Raw genomic sequence first — 10,628 nt, 5'->3', positions numbered from 1 at the left:
TTGTACCTCTTTGGTTTGAAAAAAAAAAATATTTTGGTATTTCTTTACATTCATTCATTCATTACTTTACTATAAGAAGATGGTCGTTCAGACTTTGTGAAAAAGTAAGTTTTAGTTATTCAGAGCAGTCCTCTTCCTTGCTAACGTATCATTTTTAACTCATTGCTTTTTTCTCTTTTTCAATTTAACAGACAGAAGAAGCCTGTAATGTTATGTATTACACGTCTGTAAAGGGTTTTAAGCTAACTGTTGCACTTGAATGCATTGCAATTAAATACAGCTGACAGAAATAAAGTACTCTATATTTGCTATTCAGCAGGCAAACTGTGCTGTATCCAACAGCAACACTTGTAGGTGAGGTTTGGCCACAGATGCCCAGTAGTGGCTGTGTCAGGTGTGCCGAGGTCCATGAATGGAGGTGAGTTATTTTAGTATCCACCTCAGTTACAGTAGCTCAACTATTAGCAGCTGTAATGTTCTGGCCAACATACACTTCTGCCTTTTACATCTGGAGCTGCCTCAGGACATGGACTGAAGTTGACCGGTGTTGGCAGGCCTCTTTGACTGGTCATTGGCGTGCTGATGTGTGTGTGTGTGTGCGTGCTCCCTCACCTTGCTATAGGCGGGACATTTCAGCTGAGTTGAAGGGTCCTGCTGTGAGGTCACACACCCACACACTCACACAGCTTCTCCTCGAGGCATCTTGAGGTCGACGTTAGCGTTTCCCTGTTTTTTAGGCGGATCTGGGAAGATCAGACTCAGAGAGGCACTGCAGAGACTTGACTCATGCTTTTGAGGGGAAGAAGGCAGAAAAAGAAGGAGAAGGGGGTTGGAGGGTGCAGGCGAGCTGGAAGGCACTGACACAGGTATGAAGGGAGGAAGAGTTTAGCAGGGGACGTGCTGAGCAAAATGGGTTTTAGAGTCGAGTTGGAAAGGTTGTTTATGATGGATGGCTGGTCGTTTATTTGATCCCAGTGGGAAGACCTGTGGCCATGACTTGTGGCCTATTAATCCTGCAGATGTATAGCATGTTCCTTCTAGAGGAAGTTATCATCATCACTCTCGACTTCCTGCTGTGCCGAGCTTGATGTCTCATTATGGGGAGTGACATTATATATTCATATAATAATATATATTGGCTTACAGAGGCAACTTTCTGAGTGTACATTGACAGGTGACGACAGACATTTTGATATTTGGGGTTCAAATACATATGTAATAAACAGTCAGAAATAATAGGATACATTATGGTTTTCCTGCCCCTCCCCCTAAGGGCACAGGAGAGGATTTTGAAATACTTTGTGTAATTATATTAGCAACAGTTTACTGTACACATGACCTACTTACACCACCTGTGATACTTTGTCAAATTGCAGCGCAGTAAATACCACCAATAAGAGAAAATGTGTGTTGTTTTCTCCATTTGCACAATTCATATGACTGGATAAACCAACAAACATCAACAAGATAAAAACAATATAAATGTATAGATGATATAGAAGATCAATACAAGATAACAGTCATCCTCTTTTTTTGTTTCTTCCATTCAGAGCTTTTCAAAAGCAGCTCATACTGCCCCTCCTCTCCCTCCTCTCTAGATCTGTTTTCTCCATCACCCCGTGTCCTGTAGGAATCTGACAAGCATATTATTAATGTGATAAAGACTTTTTGTTTCCTCCTCCTCTGGTCTGTAATAAAAACCTCTGCGTAAACACAGCAGACTGGTCCAGATCAGACACTATACAGATCCCTGTCTTGTTTCCTGATTAACATCTCTGGCTCGTACCGTGTGGTGGAAACCTAAGGCCCCGCTGTGTTTTATTCATCGCAAAGAAATGCAGGAATGAATGATTAGCACTAAGGCTCTTTGGGGTGGGTTTCTGAAAAATGCACGCCTGCACATCCATGCACGCACACACACGAACACACACCTGAGGACGCTGGCATAGAAAAGCAAATTAATGCCAAATATGAACCATGCAGTCACCTTTTGTGGGTCTGAGGGCCATCTGTGACAACAGCAGAGGTGTTCTGCATACAAGCTGCAGACAGACGTGTGAGCGCTCTGTGTGATGCTCGTCCAGTGAGACATACTTTCACAGTCTGGATCAAAGCTTGTCTGTTTACTCCTTTGGGTTACAGAAAGTCAACGGACCTCATAATAATGTTTAAAATTATTGTGGTTTATTTTCCATTTTTCTATTCAATATTCACCTTTTTGCCAGGATTCTCTTCCTGCAGCTGGCAAAATCATGTCGTCCAAGCGGATTTCTCAAAGTTGTGACTGATAATATTTTAGGCAATGTAGGAATGGGATCGCTCTGTTTGCTGTGACTTTGCTGTGAAGGCCCAACATTCCTAAATGACACCATTCCCACAAGTTTGCCCAAAAAAACCAAGCGTCATATCCTTTCTGCCCTTCTAAGGACAACTCTTCACTCTCCAATGAACGGGTGCAGACATGTAAAAGTAGAACTTAAAACAATAAAGATTCATTTTATGGGACAAAGAAACCTTTGAGGCAACAGAAGTTCATTCTTCCAACCTCAAAGTTAGGGGGAGAAATGTTTGGGCCATATCAAAGTCTGTGTTTTCTTATTGTCTGTATGACTTCGCCCTGTACATTTTGATCCAAAGAGCACCTGACCATGTCAAGAGGATAAACTGACCTGCTATTCATAATTCATCATTTGGGGGGGGGGGGGGGGGGGGGCTGCACCACCCAAGGGAGGAGCTCATATTATTATGTGCTTTATTCTACTGTCCCAAGATAATTTAAGTATGTGTTAAAGTAAGCTTTCCCAAAGATGGAGTTCAAAGAAAGGCTTATATAATGTCAGTGAATGCATGTACAGCAAATGTACTTGGCTCACTTGGTGGAATGTGACTATTTACTTCAGTACTGTTCTTAAACAGAATGTAGTGGTACTTTGACTTTACTTAAACATTCAGTTGTGCGCTGTTGTATTCTTGTTCCACTACATTTCAGATGGAAATGTTGTGCTTTTTACTGAAATACATTTATTTGTCCGCTGTTGTTACTCGTGTACAGACAAGCATATGATCAGTTGCTCTCAGTTTCCATCTTATTAAAACAGGACAGGAGTTAAAACTAATGCCTAACTAATAATATGTGTGATCCAATGTAACAACTAGATGATAAATCCTACTTTCATGAAGGCTATAATGATTAGTTGTAGATTTATATCATCTGTCTCGAACGGTTAGCCCCCTTAATAAGTAAAAGAATCGATAATGATTTTATAATGATAATCTAATAATGAAACAGCTGACATTTGGAAAGGGATCACCTCATACATAGACAGATGAGTAGGGCTACTTTTACTTCACCATTTTAAATAAATACAGCTGAAAATACTTATTCATTCATGTTTTATGGTATAGTTTTGCACTTTTGCTTAAATGAAGGGGGCTGTTTGACATTTTGAGAAATGTTAGCTCAGCTTAATACAAAGACTGGAGACAGAAACAGAGATGGTAACTGGGTGTAGCTTCATAGTGACTGCAAGCACACATGCCAGTCATCAGAGCGACAATGCACAAAGCCATCTTACATTATAAAATCTTGCGATCTTCCCATGTAAGTCAAAAAGTGTTTCACGGTTTTACAAAATGTCAAAATTAAGGATCACATTACTTGCGAGACTACGTGTATGAATCTGCAGTGAGTGTGTGATTATAATGTGTCTGATGGACGTCTACAGATATGTCAATGTGTGTGCACCTGCTCAGGAAATAACCTTTTGGTTCCCTTGGATCGTCCTGTGTTTGACCAGATATGAACTAAATGTTTTTGTGTGTAATGCTGCTCTTAGGAAATCGTTCTTTTTACATTCTCTGTCGGTTTCTTTTATTTTCGGCTGTTTTCAACGGGGCTGCTGCACATCAGTTTAATTCCATATCTTATGTAACTAGACAGTGTAATTTAACGACGGTATTAAATTCTAACAAATAAAACACTTCGCTATTCAATGCCACAAGAATGCAGTTTTTGATTTTGTGGTTCAGGCTGAAATAACCCAAATGTGTAATTTTAGAAATTTATTCCTGTGCAGACAACACAGTGATAATAAACAATGTTCATGCTGAGAGGTTTTTAAGGCTTTGCCGAGGTTGTTAATCTAAAGTAACGATTAAGTTGTTTTCCTCTAAAATCAAACCGTATCAGCGTGCTGCTTTACCTCCCTGAAAATAATACTTTTTGCTTCACAGAATAATCGTTAGTCATTTCCTGACTTTATTGTAAAGGCAGCTGTTCTTGTGCGTGTGTGTGTGTGTGTGCGTGTGTGTCACTGAGGCAGCAGATGATAGCTTTGTGTAACGATACCCTTGTGTACCCCAATACGTGTGCGCACACATACACACCTTCTCTCTCACACACACTGCCATGCATATTTTTTCCACCCTATGTGACTGTCCAAGTGGTAGAAGGTGCCAATAGCCTTAAAACCACAGGAAAATTGCATTTCAGATTCATAAATTCAATCGTAATATGAATAACAGCAGATTGGAGGCAGGCAGAGGGCTGTTTTCCCCACGAAGGCTAAAACCAAACTAAATGTAAAGATAATGACTTTTTCCACAGTCTGACTGCACCCCAAATTGCATCTCATCTTACCAGACAAATAGGCAGTGAAAATAAAGTTGCACTTGAACCTTACATGGTCATTTCAATTTTAATGTTTTGCTCCCATGAGTGTCTTCAAATTATTCAGCGGTCAGTAAATGTGAGTGGTGAGGAAACGTACACAGAGAAGGCTGTTTGTGGCCGGCTTATTGCCCTCAGTTTTGAGGTTGAACAGTGACTTTGCGTTTGTAACGTCTGTTCTCTGTTCTTGTCTGAGAAAAGTGCGCATGAGTGCACATTCCCTTACGAACATGCTCACACACACACACACACACACACAGATGGACACAGTTTGAGACTAGCAGTAAGTTACTTGGCGGTGGTGGTTGTTCTCATAACATTGTTTCATTGCTGGCATTTTTCTGTGGTTCTAAATCTGGGTCCATGTTTGTTGATGCAAAGGGTGGAAGTGTGTGTGTGTGTGGACATGCATGATGAATGGGACTCATATAGGCCGCCTCTAGTCATCTCTCGTCATACCGTCTGTATTTATTTGAACAAAGTAACTTTTGGAACTTTTATGGGCACTATTCCTCGTATGGGTTTTGTCTTCTTCCATCTCTCCACATTTCTGTCTCTCTCCCAGCTCACTGCTGTAGTCAGGTGTCTGTGTTGAGCCCTTAAACAAGGGGGACAGAAAAGAGAGAAACCAACACTTGGGTCTTGTTTTCACTCTGTTTGCATGGCGGATTAAAATGTGTGTGTGCACGTTAAATAAAGTTAGAGCCAGGTGATTAGCTTAGCATATAGCCTGGAAGCAGGAGGGAACAGCTGACCGACAAGCACCTCTAAATTTGATTAATTAGATCATCTTATCTTTTTTGTGTAATTAGTCTTACACAAGTCAAATTGTAAAAAAAAACAACAGTTTGTGGGTTTCATAAAGAATCTTCTTCAAAATGGCAAAAAATTTCCGAAAACATTCCATTAACTTTACTGCTTTACAGTAAGCATAGAAATGCTAATATGTTAGGACCTTACAGCATAATCAGATCACCATTAACAACAACAATAGAACAGAATAAGAACTTGGACTCTACAGGGGACCTGTAGTAACCCAGAGTTTAGGCCACTTGTTAGTTCAAAGGCCAACTCGCCTGCCATGTTAGATTAAAAGCACAAATCACAGACTATTTTCCTCTTTTTTCTCATATATGGCAAACATGAAGAACTGAAACTCTTTAACAAAAAACGTACATGTAATTACATGTGCTTTTGCATGGCAGAAAAACATAAAGAAACAAACACACAGCTGTCACCTTCACTCAGTCCGTATTAACTGAATGAGAGGAGCTCGATTGCTCCCGACGGAGACCTACAGACTGCAGAGATCACTTGTCTTATCCCAAAAATCTTTACCTTTAAGTAACAAAGCTCTCCAGCAGCCTGAATTATTATTATGACTCTTGTCAGTCAGGAACAAAGGACTTTTGTGTGATGTGATTGTGTTCTCAGAAGTCAGGGTGCGTGGATGGAACAACGGTTGTTTCATTTATCCACAACCACGAACATTACCAAACTTTAACAACTTCACATTTGTGTGTAAACCTAACCAAACCTTAAACACATCTGCGCACAATCATAAAACTGTCCTATTTGTGAGATTTGTAACAATTTTGAAGGATACTTGAAAATCATGTGGCCCGATCAGAAAATATGCGTCACCATTAAGGGCTTTTATAAGCAGTGTTTATTTTTTGTTTAATTTGGGGGACTTCTTATTTATTAACACACACAAATAAGGATCCTTCAGCACTGGCTGCTTATTCATCACACAGATCAGCACCATTAAAAAATAATGAGACAGTTTCAACTGAAAATAAAATCATCCTGCCTTCACCCTGTGTGTGTTTGTGTTCTTGCAACTGAATGTATGCATTTTTTCAACCCCTCGATAAATGCACACAGGGTCAAACAAACACACACACGCCCACACACACACACACATCTGACATAAGTTCATAGGCCAGTCCCCATATCTAATCCCAGACCTTCAGTCAGACAAAGGACTCTGTTCTCTCTACGGCCACCATGTTAATCTGCCCTCCAAACTACAAAAGCGCTCCAGCGGGCTGCTCCCTGCTTCTACAGGGATTATCATTCACTTATTGAATCGGCCCTTATGAGTTCGGAAGAGAGCGAGAGAAATGCAGTTGCATACAGTTTAGGGGGAGCAAAAGGCACGAACCCACTTGAGGTTATTTTCTTTCACCGAACTAAAAGCGTGATTGAAATGTTAATATAGGGGAGCCTGCAGTCCCATATTCTCCACTCACATAAATTTCTCTATTGGTAGAAAGGGGGAATAGAGAGAGAGAGAGAGAGAGATAGAGAGAGAGACGGGGATTGTAAAAGAAAGAAAGAATGAGAAAGAGCAGCAAATAAAGAACAAGAGTTAAAAAAAAGTGAGACAGAGGCTGGAATGTGGGAGCAGCCAGTAAAAGCGCCCCATGTAATCGCCAGCATAATCCTTGTAAAATAACCCAGCAAAAGTGGTGTGTGTGTGTGTGTGTGTGTGTGTGTGTGTGTGTGTGTGTTTGTGTGGGTTTTCTGTGTATGTGCCTAATTAAAGTTGACAAAATAAAAGACTCTATATCTTCTTCCACTTTGTTATTTATTTATATATTTATTCTTACATTTTCCTCTCTGTTTGTTGATAAGCCACAGTCTATTTCCTGCAATCCCCCCCCCCCCCCATAAACCCTCCAACTCACCCATATGTCTCCCCCCTCCGTCTCTTTCTTCAACTGCTTAATTCCAGTCATGCCTTCATTCTCGAACAAAGCTTGCCAAAACTGATCATTTACATGGCGATACTGTGCTTGTCTGCTGCAGCGGGAGGACAGTCAAGGGTAAAATCTAACAGTGCAACATTAATAGGATGAGGTTAATCTCCATAAACTTTAGTGGATTAGTACTCAAGTCTTGCTCGAGGAACAGGCCTGACATGAGATTTGCAGCGTTGCATAAACATCAAATTTCTGACCATTGTTCCTCTCGCTTCCTCGACGTCTCGTTGACCTTTACACAGAGCAGCAGGCAGCATCACAACACATTCATAAACTCCTAAACACACATGTGTGCGCGCACACACACACACACACACGTCAAGCAGGACACACAGATATGGATCTCTCGGATGTGAACACAAATAAACGTTCTGATTGGGGCATTAATCAGGCATGAGCGCCTATATGCATACACACACACACACACACACACCCCACATATGCCACGCCCCTTGGTTGTTTAGCAAATTAATTAGGCCAGCATTCAATAGGCTTTTAGCTTTAATGAATAGAGCTATAGAAAAGAAGGATTGATGGCAGGAGGGAATGGAGAGGGACGAGCAGCCTGAGAAAAAATCAGCACACTGGTTATTGCTCACTCTGGTTCGACCTCAGAGGTTAATGACCTTTCTTGGCAGACCAACACACACTGTGGCTTGAATGTTTCTCTGATAATTCACCGAATATTACTTTTTTCGCTTGGGAAAAGTCTGAATTTGAATAAACACTGTTGGAGTAACTCTGTTGTGACAAACATGAATTTAAATCTGTTCTTATTAACCCAGACATAACAATTTTGACATTTTTGTTACACAAACTAAATTGTGCCTGTGTCGCACTCACTGCATATATTATCATGTTCAGAACCCCACCACCACTAAGTCTAAATCTTTTCTGTCTGTAAATGACTGAGGAGAGAGTAGTCTGAGAAGTAATAATCTGATGGAACTTTCAATCATATGATGGAGTATTAATAATAATGTTGATTATTACATTATTGCACTTAACAGATACATATGTAGTCCTACATGTGGTGATATGAAAATGTTTTTTTACAGAACATAATGCAGAACATGGGATCATTTATTATAATTAAAATCAGAGTGACTTTTGCTGCTTCAGGACACCAGTGTTATTTTGGACAATGATGTTATATAGTTATAGTTAAACTGTAATATCCTCCCAGTCAGTTTTCAGATATTTTAATCTTTACTATTGGTATCAGCACCTGCCCCAAAAACTGAGCAACAGTCAGATTCTAATTTGTATGGCACCTTTCTTAACAAGATTGTAAGTAGGAATGTTGGGTATGCAGTTGTGCTGTAAATCTCTATAAAAGTATTTAAGTAAGTATACAAGTTTACAAGGATAAAGTATTAGTTCTTCGAGTCATAATGCTACCAGGATACACTGATGATATTATGAGACGAAAGTAATTTTTGAAAGAAAATTTGACAATATTATGACTTCACTTTCAATGGAGTGAGATTTTTCTTTTTTTCCAACAGAGGCCCTAAAGTCATCAGTATGCTTTGAGCTAAGTGCTAAGCTGAGATCATTGAACAGATTCTGAAAGCTACTTCCATCACATCTTTAGGACTTTGGATTTGAGGGGGGAGCTGCATCTGAAAGTCTTTTTAACTTTTCAACACTGACAGTCTAACATGCACGCCCATTTTATTCAGCAATTGGCCAGGTGTAAAAAGATTTGAACTAAGCTCACTGTTTCTCAGAAATGTGGCTTTGCCTCTGTGGATAAAGTGTGCTGGCCCACTGTGTCTTTTCTTTCCTTTTATTTCTGACATTTCTCTCACTGACCTGTTTGTAACCTCTCTGTCTCTTATTCACTTTGGAGAGCAATGATTACTGTGCTGCTGAGTCACTGTGGACTTCCTACACTGCAGTGACATAGGTAGCTGCATTACTGCAAGCACTCCCACTGAGACAGACTGAACAAACGACGCAGCCCAGTCACCACTGTCTATTCTCCTTCATCGCCTTTCCCTCATCCATCTGACATCACGGGTCGGCGTCTGTCTGTTGCATGCAGAGAAAAATCACGCAAAGATTACGACTCCATTAATGATCCAGAATATTATGTCCCTTTCCAGCAGTATTTATCACCTAATCCACATGTAATTCATCCCTGATGAATATGAGCTCCTGATCAAATATCTTCTCAAAGCTCATTTGGTTTTACTTATACTTTGGCTTCATACCTCACTGATAAATTTTGTTTCTTGCTCCATAAGTCTAATTTCCAGGAAAGAAAAGGCCCTAATATTGAGTCCTTTAAAAGCATTTGCTGAGTACTTGGCTCTCGATGTCTATGTTCGTGTGAGAGAGGGCCTGGATGCAGAGGTTTATTCTTATGTGCAGAGCACTTGTATTAAATTTGAGAGTGCAGAAACATCTGTCAGGACCTGTGTGTGTGTGTGTGTGTGTGCAGATGTCAGGCCGATATGTGGTTTACATTAGTTCTGTTTGATGTCTCCATCAGAGGCCTCTCTCCTCCTACTTCAACACTACTGTTTGATCTGCACCAATCTGGTCCTGATCACTCTGCCTTTGTTTACTTTCAAAGACACTTTTCATTTCTTCTTGTTTCTCTAACCCCTACTCACCCACTCTCCCTGTCACTCTCGCTCTGTGTGTGCGCGCACGCGTGTGTGTGTGTGTTTGCAGGTTTGAACGTCTTTTGTTCTCTCAGCAGATGTGTGTCAGAATAAAATGCAGAGAAGTCGAGGGTGTTTTACATCTGTATGGCTGTCATGCGCTCTGGGTTTCATTCCTTCTTTCAGGATTTCAGGAATTTCCTTTTTTTAATGAATTTGAGCAAAAACATAACTTCTGCGCTGGACATTTTCGTGAGGCCCTGATTGCAGATTGTGATCATTATGTGAAGGCAGACAGTTGCTTGAGTTTCTGCACACTCTAGTCCAAGTGTGGCTACGTGCCTTAATCGCTTGCTTAATCAAATGTTAGAAGGTCAAGTATGAATCTCATTCCCGTCGCCTGTGATGAAAATATCTGTGCATGACCAGCTTTGAGTTTGTGCAATGGCCCTGTGGTCAAAGATCCTCACGTGGAGGTGTATCTTTAATCTGTCCACAGCGACAGCTCAAATGCACCCTGAGGTTTTGACCAGTAGTGGAGCTGTGGAGTCATGTTTATACAAGTGGATCCCTGAT

Source organism: Scatophagus argus, chromosome 2 (assembly GCF_020382885.2).
Source record: "Scatophagus argus isolate fScaArg1 chromosome 2, fScaArg1.pri, whole genome shotgun sequence".
Classification (NCBI taxonomy): domain Eukaryota; kingdom Metazoa; phylum Chordata; class Actinopteri; family Scatophagidae; genus Scatophagus; species Scatophagus argus.
This window is presented reverse-complemented; position numbering follows the sequence as displayed.